This window comes from Rhinatrema bivittatum, chromosome 7 (assembly GCF_901001135.1).
Source record: "Rhinatrema bivittatum chromosome 7, aRhiBiv1.1, whole genome shotgun sequence".
NCBI lineage: Eukaryota > Metazoa > Chordata > Amphibia > Gymnophiona > Rhinatrematidae > Rhinatrema > Rhinatrema bivittatum.
This window is the reverse complement of record NC_042621.1, coordinates 15936539-15952208: the sequence shown is the minus strand read 5'-3', so window position 1 is coordinate 15952208 and position 15670 is coordinate 15936539. Positions and strand designations below refer to the sequence as shown.

At 44.9% G+C, this 15670-nt stretch overlaps 1 long non-coding RNA gene across 1 annotated transcript in view; it reads right to left on the bottom strand.

Moving 5' to 3' along the window:
• Positions 1–11097: 11097 nt before the first annotated feature.
• Positions 11098–15670, bottom strand: part of LOC115096084 — a 57599-nt gene continuing 53026 nt past the window's right edge. Inside the window, exons 2-4 of the long non-coding RNA XR_003857953.1 lie at positions 12228–12319; positions 11501–11643; positions 11098–11392 (exon numbers count right to left, since the gene is read on the bottom strand). This is a non-coding gene — a long non-coding RNA (uncharacterized LOC115096084). The remainder of the gene's footprint in view (positions 11393–11500; positions 11644–12227; positions 12320–15670) is intronic.

Below are 15670 nucleotides of genomic sequence, written 5' to 3'. Positions count from 1 at the left end.
GACAGACTGTGCTAGGACTGAGATAGAGAAAAAGTATACTAAGCATCTCCAATCTCACATATGCCCCATTGCATTTGGTAATGGGTGTCAGCTTACTCTGTTTACTCAGCTGTGGAATCTGATAAACATGAATGGAGACGAAATTCGGGCCAGTCTGCCCTCCTGGGTAGCACTGTCGGGTATTGGGTTAACCTAAAGGACTTGCTTCTTAAGAAATTTTCTTCAGCAGCATGCTGTTTCCAGAATCTTAGAACTTCATTTTCTTTTGACTTACTGTACACACATGGAAGCCCAAAATAATACTGTATCTGAGGCTGGATAACTGACTATAAATTATTCAGTCAACTGATTTTATCATGGAGAAAAATGTAAATCACTGTTATACCGAGTTGCTATCCAGAAGTGTTCTGTCACACAGCTATTTTAACCTTGACGTGCAGAACTCAGATTTGGTTCTCTTTCCCTGATGTTCAGATGTGATAGGCAAAACCCATCCTTTAAATGTCTTCGTGGAGATATTTAGAGGAAGATAATGTCTCTGCATGGTGCTGGGTAATACCAAAAGTCTGTTCTATTCCAGTCTTGTGATTAGCTCCTCATTAGCAAAAGTCAGGCACCTTCATAGTAAGAGGTCGTATTATCATCATGGTAATTCACTCAGGTTCATTTTTCAATATACTAAATGTATTCCGCTTCTTACAGATAATAAATCATCTCAATGAGTTGACACAACTAACACTTCTGTAAATGTCTTTTGTTGCAATCAAAACAGGTTTTTTAAGCAGAGTTTCTACATTTTTTTTATATACTAGAGGAAAAATTACTTTCACAACTAGTAAACATAGTAGAGAAGTTATGCCAGGCATAGATTAAAACAAAGTTACTTATAATGCACAGATTGAGGACATAGACCATGGGATGAACAATAAAGGCATGCATTTATTTGAACATTAATAAAGGCAGAACCAGTTCTTAAAAATGAAATTCAAATGGCTGTGTTTTGACATGTATGCCTGCTTCAGGTGAAATTTTTAAAAATTATATAACAGGATAATGCCATAAAGAATGCCAGTCTCTTTCAAAATAAGTCTATGGTATTACTTTTTCCAAACTTTATGTACTCCTTTGATTATAGGTCGGAGACCTTGAGAGAAGGGGGGGGGGGGTTGGAGTCAGCTGGCAGAGCCAGCTTTGGTTTCACTGGTGTGTGTTGTTAAGGTCCCGGGCCGTGCCCCGGGACCTACACTTACCATGCGGCCGGTCCGGCCGCAGGAACGCCTTCCTTCCGGCCTCCCAGGCCGGAGACGCGGCCCTCCGCGGCGTCCTCCCTGCAAGGGAGACGCCGGCGCCGATCTGCGGCTGGCCCCGCCCCCTAGGCGCGCGCGTACCGGGGCTTCAGCCTTAAAGGGGCCAGCACGGGAAAACCCGGGAACAGCCCCTGATGATATCAGACGCTGCCGGGCCATTTAAACCCAGCAGCTGCAGCTGTACCTCGCCTTGCAACAAGGTTCCCTCAGGTCCCCTGAGTCTCCAGTTGCTGCGTCTGGACATTAGATCTTCTCAGCTGACTTCTGGCTTCTGACCTGGCTCCGTTCCCTGACTACATCTTCAGCGTCCGCCCCTGGCTTTGGTTTGTCTTCTGACCTGGCTCCGTTCCCTGACTACGTCTTCAGCTTCCGCCCCTGGCTTTGGTTTGACTTCTGACTTCTGGCTTCTGACCCGGCTCCGCTCCTGGACTCCAACTTCGGCTTCTTCCACCACCGGAGGTATCCGGTACTCGCAGGCCCAGAGGATTCTCCTAAGTCCCAGCGGCTCGGGCTCTCACGGGCTCCTCCCGGGGGAGCCGCGGGCTTCCGAGTGGGAAGACTCTTCCAGCCTCCTGGGTCCAGCCGTCCTCTTCTTCCATCTCTCCGGACGCTGCCCGGATCCTTGGTCGCATAGGGTCCCGCCTAAGTCCAAGAGGCCCGGGTTCCTACGGGCTCCTCCTGGGGGGACCTCGGGCTTCCAGTGGTGAAGTCTTCTCCGGAGCCTCTTCAGCGCCGCCTCCCAGCTGTGACGCTTCCTGTGGGTTCCCACAGTATTCCATCCACCGTCTCAGCCGGCCCAAGGGTCCACAACCGTAACATGTGTGTGTGTGTGGGGGGGGGGATAGGGAATTAGGTTGGATAGCCTACTTGGCTGTAATTTATTTTAATCTAGCACTGCTTAATTAGAATTAATCTTTGAATATAGCTGATTAAGTTAAAAATCTGGGAACATATTCCTGAATAATTTGAAATGTATGTTGACTGTTGCCAGCAGAGGTGTGGACACTTAGCCGAGGTAGGGTTAGCACTACCTGCCGGGATGTCCCACAGGTCCCCGTCGTCTGTAGGAAGAACTGGTTGGAGCAGGAACCTGAGCTGGACCTTCACCTGTACCCACCCTCGTTCCCCGCAGGTTGCGCCCTTGGGTGCCGGGGCAGACAAGACTTAGTTGGGGTTCCTGATGAAGAAGATCCCCACGAAGTCAGACAAAGAAGAGGTTGGCCAGGTTCTAAGTGGGTAGAGTCCAGGAATGTACAGAGGTCAGAGGCAGGTGGCAAGCAGGAAGAATTCGGGGGCGTTCTGAGGTCAGAGACAGGCGGCAGGCAAACAGAATCCAGGGGTGTTCCGAGATCAGGACCAAGACAAGCAGGACAGGAAGCAGGGCAGGAACACGGAGGCAGGAAGCAAGGCAGGGGCACAAAGCAGGATCTCAGGCGTACTCTCAGCAGAAGTTGCTCACCAGGAGGAACCTGTTGCAAGGCAAAGCAGATGGCCAGGATCAAACCCTAAATAGGACGCCGGTCCTGACGTCACTTCCCGGAGCCAGGGCACTTCCTGGTCCCAGGTCCCTTTAAGAGGTGGGGTGGGCGCCTGGAGGCCCGCCCACGCACGTGTCTGTTTGCGTCGGAGCCCCGAGCGGGGAAGGCATAATGGGGGCGACGCTGTGGAATCGCTGCCGAGGGACTGGCTGTGCCGGTAAGCGAAAACGGCTGCTTGGCTGCGCGGCCGGCCCGCGCAACATAGTAATATTCAAAGAGAGCAGCTTAGGTTTCAATGTTATCAGTTTATGTATACCCAGGTATCTTTATTCATCGATATTCAGCAGAACGTTTATCCTGTTGAATATCCCAAATAACTTATAAGCTTTACCTGGATCAGTTATCCAATGAATGCTTTTTTGAAAATTGATCTTGTAATGCTTATTTCAGTTTGCCAAATAAACTAAACCAAAATAAATATTAAACAAACGGAAAAACAAATTTTACAAAAACCTTTCAAATGAAAAAAAAAACAAACTCAAAACAACAAGAACTGGAAAATCAGGTACCAAAAGTGTCCTTAGGAGTCAGGGAGCCAAGCATCTGTCCAGAGGAGCCTTAACCCCCAGGAAAGGAAGTGAGGAGATCCCAGAAGTTTGTAGCAAGTAAGGATTAGCGACTCCCTCATGAAATCTCAGCCCCTGTTTTCTGGATTTTCAATACTGGAAGACTGTAAATGCATCTTTCCTGATTTGATTTGCTTTTTGTAAAGACTTATTTTTGGAACACCAATACTTTGTGTCTTCTTTGGGTCCTGAAGACGTAATCCTTCCCCCCATCAGAGGATCCATGACTAAGCCCTTGTATTGAGTGTGCAACCCAACTTCAACCTTCATCCTACCAACTGGGGTCCAATTGGACCCAACACACTAATGTGCTTCTACTATATAAACACCAGAAATTCTTTTCAGCTGCCATTTTAGGAATTTGTCACTTAGCCTATGGTAAGTCTGATTCAAATTTTATTCTAAGCTATTCTACTTTTTTCTTCCTACAGCAGCTATTTATTATTTGGGGTCCAAAAAGACCCCAGGATTTGCGACTTTCAATTAATCAATTTTAAAAATGTATAACTACTGATTCTTTGCATTTTCAATGATTCTTTGCATTTTCAGTCGGTAAAAATGTCTACAAGAGGGTCTTCTAGGCAGAAATATTCTCGGTATTCTGCAGTTGTTCTGAAAGCAGTTTTCGAGGATGACTCTGGTTTTGAAGATACAGACAACTCTGATGATGAGGTTGATCACATATCAGAGCAATCGGAACACAGTGACACCGAATCTGGTTTTCCATATCGAAATATGTAAAATATGAAGGTTAAAGCTGTACTTGGAAGAGGGGCTGCATTATATTTTTTTTCTGAGCCAGCAGATGGGTATAGTAATAGTTATTAGCCAAGTAAAGGCGTTTGTGGGGGGGGCGGTGCTATACACTGTTACCTACAAACACATTTACCACTTGTGCCAGATGGTATGTCCCAGAATATGATGAACCCCTCTTTTTAGTGCTGTAGTAATGGTGCCCACACAGATGTGCTTTAGAGCTTTAGAGCAGTGGTTTTCAATCTGCTCTTCTAGTATAACCTAGCCATTCAGGTTTTCAGGCTCTCCCCAATGAATTTGCATGTAACTAAGTCACTACCTGCAAATATATATATCTAATGCATATTGAGGAAATCCTGAAAATCAGACTTGATAGAGAGAGTACTCCAGGACTGTGTTGAGAGCCACTACTTAGAAGGAATGTGCCAGTTTGAAGCTGGGCTTTGTTATGTACAGTAGCATGTGTACTGAGTAGACAGCATATTACGCTTGCTGCCCGTGGGAGGCCTACGGCGCGGCCCTCTCACCTTCCCAGACAGAACTCAGCGCTCTCCTCTCCATCATTGGCAGCAGTTGGCCACCGGCTCTGACCTCGGGCCCCTGCCAGTGTCCCTGGTCCCGCCATGCTGCCTGGAACCTCAAGCCAGGATTCCTCCTCTGGACAGGTCTCTCTGCCGGTTCTGTGGAGAGATGCCGCTGAGTGCGCCGCGCCCCCTCCTAGGTTTGTGCATCCTTGAGCCTTTTAAAGCGCCTGTGGCGGGAACCTGGCTGTGGATCCAGATGCTGACGTCACCACTCTCAGCGTACATAAACCCAGGCAGTGCTCCTAAGCGTTGCCTTTGCAACAGGTCCCTTTTCGCTTGCGATACGGTAGGAAAATGACCCCATTAGATTGTAAGCCCTCTGGGGATAGGGATATACCTACAGTACCTGAATGTAATCCACTTTGACGTGCTGAAAAAAGTGCAAAAAGTGGAATATAAAAAAATCTAAAAGTAAAAGTAAATCTAAAGGTCTCCTCGGTTCCCTGTTGATCAACTACTCGTTGCCTTCAGAGATTCATCTCAGCCTTGTGTTCCTGTTTCCTCGTTATTCCTGGTTCCTGTCTCTTCGTTCCGACCCTCCTCCTTGCCTCAGATTGACTTCACGGACTTTGACCTTGCTTTGCCTGACTCTGCCTTATGACTATCTCCAAGTCTGACCTCTGCTATGCCTAAGATACATATAACATCACATGGGTAAACCACAGGTATAATTCTATACGAATAACTATACAACCATATACCTGTATATATTTCAACATCAATCTTTATTTATCATTTGATTCACTTTTTATAATTTAAGACCATAAACATTTAAAATTAAACCAACACTCATCAATCATACCACATTCACACACAAAATGGTAATATTGCACCAATAATAATATTGCACCTATCTCTAATACAACATAATGCCTATTACTAACATATTAAAATACATTCATATATTGCATATATTTATTTATTATACAATAATTATCAATTTGTATTCAAATCTATTTATTTATTTTTTATTTATTTATTATTTTTATATACAGACATTCATCTCAATTGAGATATCACACCAGTAGGCTATTTAATCTATTATTCAGATGATATTTATAACAAACAAACAACACCAGCACTAGGGGTGTGCATTCATATTGAACATAAATGTAAAACGCTACTTTTTTTTTTTTTAACTTAAAAAAGTGATAAGACATAAACGATCGGATTTCCAACTTATTCAACATAGCTATGTTGAATAAGTTGGAAATCGCGATTGTTAATCCAAAATAAAAATTTAAACCCTTCACCTTCCTTAATCCCCCCCCAAAGACTTACCACAACTCCCTGGTGATCCAGCGAGGAATGAGGATGCCATTTCTGAAAGCCTTTCCGAGGAGCACGTGACGTCGGCGCCACGTCAGAGTGACGTGGCATCACGTGATTCCCTGCGGGTTCGCGCCGGAACGCTCGTTCGGCCCAAAAGGAACTTTTGGCCAGCTTGGGGGTGTCAGGAGGCCCCCCCAAGCTGGCCAAAAGTTCCTTTTGGGCCGAACGAGGATCCCGGAAGCGACCCCGTGGGGAATCACGTGACGTCAGCGCCACGTCGCAGTGACGCGGCGTCACGTGATTTCCCGCGAGTTCCCTCCGGCACCCTCGTTCGGCCCAAAAGGAACTTTTGGCCAGCTTGGGGGTGTCAGGAGGCCCCCCCAAGCTGGCCAAAAGTTCCTTTTGGGCCGAACGAGCGTTCCGGCGCGAACCCGTGGGGAATCACGTGACGCCGACGTCACGTGCTCCTTGCAAAGTTGGTCAGAAATGGCGTCCTGACCCCGCTGGACCACCAGGGAGTTGTGGTAAGTCTTGGGGGGGGGGGGGATTAAGGAGGGTGAGGGGTTTAAATTTTTATTTGCACATATGGACATATACTCAACTCATTGAATTCTGTTTATGTCCATATTGACCGCAAATGGGACCCCCTTTGGACATATGGACATATGAACTTAAACTTTTGCTCTGCACATCCCTAACCAGCACTACACATTTTACTTCATTCCTTTCCCAACAGATTTCTTGAAGCTTTCTTATTTAGTTTCTTCTTTTCGTGTTTAAAGCTCCCTTTCTTTTTTTCTATTTAAAGCTCCAGACGAGAAGCTCTCGTTTCACCCAGATGGTTTCCTCAGGGGATCATTACCAAATCATTTCTCGTTCATTTTCAATATAGGGAAACTCTCTGTTGTACATACGAGTGTTTATTTAATGTGCTGTCTATTATAAAACATAATCATGAATATTAAGATCAAATAGCAAACGTACTAAAAAACGCTATTTATATCAAATGATACATTTTCCCAGTCACCATCCCTAAATTTCTTACAATTTTTTCACAGCATTCACCTCATAAATTTCTCTGTTCACCCCGTTTAGTATAATTTATCCAGATTCTTCCAACCAATGTATATATACACAACCTACCAATCCGCAAAAAATAGCATATCAAATTACCAAAATTTCAAAAGCACATCTGAATCACATCTATTTATTCTTTACCTAAGTATACTAACCTTGCAATTTAATTTACGATTTCACATCCACTTTTTTTACTCCACACTGCTCACTTTGCAAGCCTTCGGTTTAAATGCCTTTGAATACTTTCTTTAGTATACCGTCAAATTTCACGCTAAGCCTTATCTAAAACAAATATAATAAACCACTAGGGGTGTGCATTCGTTTTGAACTTAAATGTAAAACGCAACTTATTTTTTTTTTAACTTAAAAAAGTGATGAGGCGTAAACGATCGGATTTCCAACTTATTCAACACAGCTATGTTGAATACGTTGGAAATCGCGATTGTTGATCTAAATAAAAATTTAAACCCCTCACCCTCCTTAATCCCCCCCCCCCAAGACTTACCAAAACTCCCCAAGCTGGCCAAAAGTTCCGTGAGGGTCCGGGAGCGGACGTGCGGGGAATCACGTGACATCCACGTCACTCCGACGTGACGCCGACGTCACGTGGTCCATCGCGGTTCCGCTCCCGGACCCCTCGTTGGACCCAAACGGCACTTTTGGCCAGCTTGGGGGGGCCTCCTGACCCCCCCAAGCTGGCCAAAAGTGCCTTTTGGGCCCAACGAGGGGTCCGGGAGCGAACCCGCGGGGAATCACGTGACGCCGCATCACTCCGACGTGGCGCCGACGTCACGTGATTCCCCTCGGGTTCGCTCCCGGACCCTCGTTGGGCCCAAAAGGAACTTTTGGCCAGCTTGGGGGGGCCTCCTGACCATGTCCAAAAAGGATACCCGCTGTTGACTAGTATTGAATTCAAAAGATAAATTTTCATCCAATGTATTAATCCATATCTTAAATTCGTCCAACCTTGCACTAGTACCAACAAATATACAAAAGATATCGTCTATGAAATGTCTCCATACTTTTATCTCTCCCCAAAATTGTGAACCATAAATAAACCTACTTTCAAAACTAGCCACATACAGACATGCTACCGATGGGGCCATAGAAGATCCCATCGGTATACCTTTTATCTGATGGTAATACTGTCCTTCAAATTGAAAAAAAATTTCTTTAGAGCTGCAGTGGCTAACTGAATCAACAAGCATTTTTTCTTATCCGAAAAATCAGAGTTGTTTACCATCTCTTGTACAATTCTTACTGCTACATCCTGCGGAATGTTAGTATATAATGAGGAGATGTCTGCAGTAACCAACCACCACTCATCCTCTATATTGTCATACTGCTCCAAAGATTTAATAAAATCCGCCGAGCCTTTAACATAGGAAGGTATTTCTTGTACTTTAGGCTGTAGTAAATGATCAATATATTTTGCTGTGGGTTCAAATAAAGATCCTATTCCAGACACTATAGGTCTACCAGGTGGGGATAACAGACTCTTATGAATTTTGGGTACTACATAGAATACAGGGCATACTGGTGAACTTTCATAAAGATAGTCCTCTCTGCGACAGGAGCCTCTCCTTTCCAAGTTGTATTTGGGAAACAGCCCAAGCCACCATTACCACTCCCACTGGCAGTGCCCTCGCCGGCAGCTCAGCTCACAGCCCAGCAGCTCCACTCACTCTGGAACTCCACTCAAGCAAATTTGTGACGTGCAGCGGATGCCACGGAAAAAGGCGCGGAACGCCATCGTCACAAGGCTCCACTCTTCAATCCTGGAGATCGAGTCTGGGTGAGCACTCAGCACATTTGTCTCCGGCTTCCTTCCATGCGTTTGGCTCCCAAATACATAGGACCCTTTGTCATCATGAAACGCTTGGGTTACCATCAAGCTTAAAGATACATAATATATTTCATGTCTCACTACTAAAACCACTAGTACTCTCCATGTTTCACGCAAACCACCTGAACCTATGTATGCAGTTGCTGATGAAGATCCCATTTACCAAGTATGGGACGTTCTGGATGTCAAGTTCCATCACAGACGGTAGGAATATCTGCTCTCATGGGAGGGCTTTGGTCCAGAGGAGAATAACTGGGAACCTGCCTCCAATATCTTAGATACATTTCTCCTCCATCACGATCATTCAGGCAAACCAGGGCTCCCACAGGCAGCCGTGGTTGGGCCTCCCTTCCCTTACCCCTGGTCGCCTATGCTCCCTGCTATCTTCAGAACGCTGGATCAGGCCACGCTGGGGCCTTGCCGCGGGGTTGGGCCTCCCTTCCCTTACCCCTGCTCGCTGGTGCTCCCCACTGTCTTCAGCAAGACAGATCAGACCCCGCTGGGGCCTTGCCGTGGCGTTCTCTCCATGAGGGAGATGCCACTGAACTGCGTGTTTTTGGGTCTTCATGCCACTTTTGTGCTCCTTAATCCATTTATCATTGCCTTTTTTTTTTAATGCATCCTTTTCTGCTTCAGTCCCTTTTCATGGTGCCTTAGGATATTCATGCCACTCTTAGTGACATTCTTACTGTTCCCCAAAGGCAGCATGAGAGGAACAGCACATATGTCAAGTGTGATAAGAGGAGCAAAACAGCAGCAAGAGTGATGACACCCCAAGGCTTTAAAAGAGGTCACCTCTGTGATTGATATCCACACATGATGCTCTTGCTGCTGCTTTGCTTCTCTTATGGTGCCTTGGAGAACTCCTGCCACTTCTGGTACCCTTTTTCTTATTTTTGATGTCACTTGGTCACAGTCTTGGTGCGTTGGAATTCTCCTCCTTCTGATGATAGCTACCTATGCTTCATTAGAATTGATTAGAAAACCCCAATTTTGAAGCTCAAAATAGGATAAATTGCTTCCCCTATTGACTTTAATGGGAAATGAAAAAAATGAATGGAATAAATAGATTAAATTTTTTTTTCGTTTCAAACAAAAAATGAATGTGATCTACAAAATAAATGAAATGAAAATGTAACCTCTGCACATTCCTAATATACGTACTGACAATAATTTTCAAATCAATGTAGGTGTGTTAAGAATGATTATCATGCCTAGATTGTCCAGAGCATGGAGTGATTTTCAAATATGATGGAAAGCTTGCAGGCTGATGGAGATTTTGTTCCATGAGCCAGCAAGCATATTGTCAAAGAAAAACACCTATGGACTTTCTCTTCAAAAATGTGGCTCTGGCTAGACCCATGAGTGCTTCAATAGCCATGGGCTTTGCACCTGTTTGCAGCAGGAGTTGCACATGGGGGAGGGAGGCATCAGGCACAATACCCCACATCATTTTACATCGTGACTGGTCTGCCAGGATTAAAAAAAGAAAAAAAAAAAGGTTTTGTTTGCCACGATTAAGTAGTACGTTATCTGGGTACTTATACCCATATAGCTTTAAAACCTAACCACTTATATTCAGACATAGCCAGTTAGGTTTTAAAGTTATTTGATTACAAGTAGCTGGATACATTCAGGTGATAATATTTCATGGGAAGTTTATCCTGCTGAACATTTGGCAGAAGTCATCCAGCATTTCCTTTGCACTGCCATTAGTTATTCTCTTGTTGATGTCTACTTTTATTTCCTTATCTGATATTCTTGTTTTTTACTTCTTCACTCAGTCTCTCTATGCAGGTCTTCCTCATAGCTTATTTTCAATGTATAGCAATGGAGTAGTTATTGGGTCACTAGAGCCAGATGTGCTAAGCATCTTCCTGTAGTCAAAATGGGAAAACCCTCTGCACACCTGTCCCTAGGATAGTTAACTGAGGTAAGTAACAGCTGCAATTAAATTCCATGATTCACATTGGAATTAACACATAATGAGAAACACATTTTTTCTTTCTTGAAGATATAGGTCAGACTTTATTTTGAGCAAACTCAAAAGTCAGTTCATAATATTACTGATTTTTTTTTTATATCCACAGGTGTACAAATGCTGACCTCCCCCCCCCACACACACACACACTGTTTATGCTTAATGTATGCTTTCACATCTCAGAATTTCACTCTACGTACATTTAAGAATCAATGGAAGTTGAGAGTGCACCGTTTTGCTGGCCTAATAACACTCATCATGATGCACAAAAGAATCCAGTTTTCTTAAGACCTGGTTCAGCATAAATAACTCTGCATTACTGGATTGTCCCAAGAAAGCACAATTATATTTCTTTTGACTTTGCTACCAAATCTGTAATAATCAGCTTGCAAGTTTGCCTTTTTGTTGAGTTGTCAGTCTTCTCTTGGACATTTTGTTAAGTCGGATGATAAGATGACAGGAGATCTGGTGGAAAAGAATACAAATAGAAGTGTGTGCATATGTGAAATCCTGTTTTACGTTCGCATGCCTCCTATTTCAGTTCCTTTGTTAGCAGGAGAGGCAGGACCATACCTAAGGACCATGGCTGTCAGCATTCATTAGGACCAGTGCTTAATCTCAACCGACAGCATCAATGACGGAATCAGAGCTGGGAGTTGGCAGCATTTCAGCCGAGGGTTCTTCTGAGCTCCTGCACACTAGTTCAATAAATAATCCTACTGGGAGACACAGGGAAAAGTGTTTTGAATGATTTTAGCTGCACGTCACTACAAGGTTGCAACAACATGCAGCGATGCGCCTACTGACTAATTCCGCTGTGTAATGTTGCAACACAGATTTTAGTTCCATAAAAGCATGTAGGCCTCTATTTACATGCAAATGGATGCTATTCATGTGTGAACCACAGCAGGGATGGGCTCTGCCAGATGGAATGATTTTGGGTTGAGGCCAGACAGTTTGCTACAGTCTTTGAGGAAAATTTTCAACAGCATGCATAACTCAGCATGTAAGTCAATACATCTAAAGTTAAGCTTGTGTTATATAAAATGTGCAGCTCCTGACACACAGTTTATAAAATAACATATATCTGCATCTGAAAAGTACATGCATTCATGTCAGTACACTCAAATGTTTGTAATGAAATGGTGTGTGCAGTTTTTCTAAATATTTTATAAAAAGTACGAGCATAAATCTTATGCATTAAATAATTGTAACATATGCACATAAGTCTTTTATGCATGGAGGTAGGTATTTTATAAAGTTGGTCTGATGTATGTGCATATCTTGCTTATGAAAATACCTGTGTGCTTTCTCCCAAGCACAAGTTTGCTGAGACCTTCTCCAGTTCACCCTCACCCTTCACTACTTGCTCTAGACTCTCCAATGCGAAAACTGCAGACAAAAAAGATGTCAGATGTAATATATCCCTGGCTTGATTAGCAGGTGTAAAAGCATACATATGCACATACTACGTTTCTGAAATATATAAGAGTGCACATTTTTTCCAAACCCTGCCCTGGAATGCTGTCTTAATGCCTCTTTGTATGAGCATACTTTTCTGTGTGGTAGAGACTGCATGCGTGTACTCCAGCCCTTCTGAAAATCTGCTTGTTGTGCATAGAGCCCTCTCACGATAAGCTGATTTTTACAGGCACAACCTCAAAATATGTCTGAAAATTGACTCCTATATTCAGACATAAATAGCTGAATGTTGGGACTGGCAATATTTTTTTCAAAAAATGTCAGTATCTGAATGATTTTGATCCTCAAGTGTTCTGCTGGGTGAGAATAGAAGATAAAGAGTACTTGTATGTAGAGTTGTGAAAGAAATGCAAAATGATATTTTGTATTTCTTGATGTGTGTTTCTTCTTGTATTGGTAAGAGATGAATAGGACTCCATCCACCAAGAAGCCTTTGCTCAGGTCCTGCCAGCCCCGGCACCCAAGGGCTCAACCTGCAGGGGACGAGGGCTGGTAAAGGTAAAGGTTCAGACTGGTCTCCTGGTCCTGCACCGCCTACCAGCTACAAGCACCTTCCAAGGGTCTCCCCTTGGTAGTTCCAACTGCTCTCAAGCTGGCTGAATGGTCCACAAACCCAACACGTGGTCAACTACTCCAACTGATCAACCATACTTTAAAGAATCCTAATACTTGGAGATCTGGATGCGGGCACCTCCTGCAGGTAATGGGATCCAGACAACTGAAGAGGAGAGACAAGCAGCAAAGAAAAATAAATTGGCTAAAAGCAAGATATTAAGTGTCCAGGAAACTAGGGGCAAAAATTCTGGGCTAGAAACGGGTTATCAGAGTGTCCAGGAACTTAAGGCAAAAATTCTGGGCAAAATCAAGGCTAACAAAAATGATGTTCAGGAATTGGAGCTCGTCACAGGCACAGCTCACCGAGCTCATGGCTTTCTGATCCTGTTAGGAGCACGGAGGCACGGTCCTATCTCAAAGGAGGTTGTGAGCCTTTGAATCATGGCGTGGCTCAGGGAGGAGCCCCAAGACATACTACGAGAGGTGAGCAGGTACAAGCACAGGCAGAGCAGGAGCAAGGCTGGGCTGAAGACAAGGTGAGGAATATCTGGAATTGGAACAAGGCAGGCTCAGCCCTCCACTGGACCTACACGTACCAATTAGACCCAGCAACACAATGCTGGTCTCGAGAGTAGCCCTCTGGCCACTCGATAGTCCTTCCGGACCCACCGCTTTGGAATGATGAGTGCGTGAGGCCAGACGGAGGCTGAGGGCAGGAACAAGAAGACTCAGACGAAGACTCAGAATATTCAGAAGACAGACGTAGTCTGAGGATACTCGGACTCAGACAAGACTCAGACGACTCAGGATACCCGGAGGACTCATAGGATTCAGGTTACTAGGAGGTCTCAGGCGAGGATTCAGGAGAAAGTACTGGGTGAGTGCTGCATCACAGCGTGCCCTACACAGCCGTCCATGGCTGGTTGCGGACCATGCCGAAAGCGAAGCAGACTGCAGATGAGGCAATGGAACTTGAAGCCAAGACATGACGAAGATTCAGGAGAGGCCTCACTGGGGCGCTCTCTACACAGTCTTAGGCATGGATGGAAGCAGGCACAAGGAGCTCCGAAGACCAGGGGCAGGATTCAAGACTCAGGATTCAAGACTCAGAAGCTAGGCATTAAAAACAGGAGTCCTCTGGAGGCTTGCGCTGCTGACGAGAAGAAGGCCTTGTACCACAAGATGCCCTACACAGCCCCCATGGGTTGGTCATGGACTATGATGATGGCACACCAGGAAAGGTGAACAGAAGAGGGACCCAGGAATTGGATGAAGAGCTGAAGACGAGACGGACAGAGTAAGGACAGAAACATCGGACATCAGGAACATGGTACCTCTGGACACGGAACATCTGGACATCTGGAAATGGAACATCTGGACATCAGGAGAACTGGATGTCCGGAACATTAGGTGCACGGAACAAGCGACGAGAGCGCTCCGATGAGGGACAAGACCAGAAACATCAAGGTGAAGAAGCTCAGAAATACAATGATCATGGAACAAAGATCCATGAAGGCACAGGAAGACCACGGAGGACCTGGATCGGGAAGAAGACCACAGACACTGTGAAAACTGGATTCAAAGGCACTGAGGAACTGAGGCTGGGCCAGGCAAAGACTGATGACATCACTGGAGATGGCCGCGGGGCTTTTCCCGCCTCTGGCCCTTTAAGAGGAGCGCGCCTGCCGCCTAAGAGGAAGCTGAAGACATCAGTGGTGTCCCTGCCGTGTGGAAGGCCAGACAAACAGCAGCGACAGCGGCGGCCCTTCCTGCTGCTCTGGCAAGGATCCCGACAATGGTTCCAGCCGCATCGAGCAGGAGTTGTAGCAGTCCGGACAGCGGCGCTAGGCCACAGAAGAAGAAAGGCTGGCATTGGCGTCCAGCGAAAAGGTAGGGGACTGCCTGCGGGTCCAGCCACAGGCAGGATCCTAACATGGTGACAGTATCTTAAATGTCCAGGTAGGTGCCCACCTGAGCATCAGTGATCATCAGATGGTATGGTTGGATAAAACAGCCAAAAAGAAGGGAAGTCCCACAAAGGTCAAGGTTCTGGATTTCAAAAACACAAACTTTGATAAAATGACTACATACCTTGAGGAGGAGCTAAAAGACTAGGAGGAAATGAGTGAAGTGGAATAACAGTGAGCCAATATAAAAGGAGCTATAACAAAGGTGACAAACATTTATGTACAAAGAGTGAAGGTAAGAGAAAAAGAAAACCAATTTGGCTCTCCAAAGTAATGGTTGAGAAAATAAAGACATAAGATTGACATTCATAAAGTACAAGGGAACTCAAAAAGAAGAGCACAAGCAAGAATATTGGGTGAAGTTAAGGAAAATGAGGAAAGAAATCAGGATGGAGAAATCTCAAGTAGAAGAAAAGATCACCATACTGACAAAACATTTTTCAGATATATTAGAGAAAGGAGGAAGGCCAGAGGAAGCATTGTAAGATTGAAAGGAGAGAAGGAGCAAGGTATGAAGAAAGATGATGAAATCGTAGAAGTATTCAACAATTACTTCAGTTTGGTTTTCATTTTGGAAGACAGTGGAGAAGGACCATTGCTGTCTAGCAAGAGTGCAGATGAGAGTGGTGTAGATACATCCCCATTTACAGAAGAGAGTGTTTGGGAGGAACTAGCAAACTGAAAGTGGACAAGGCCATGGGGCTGGATGAGATACATCCCAGGATACTTAAAGAGCTCT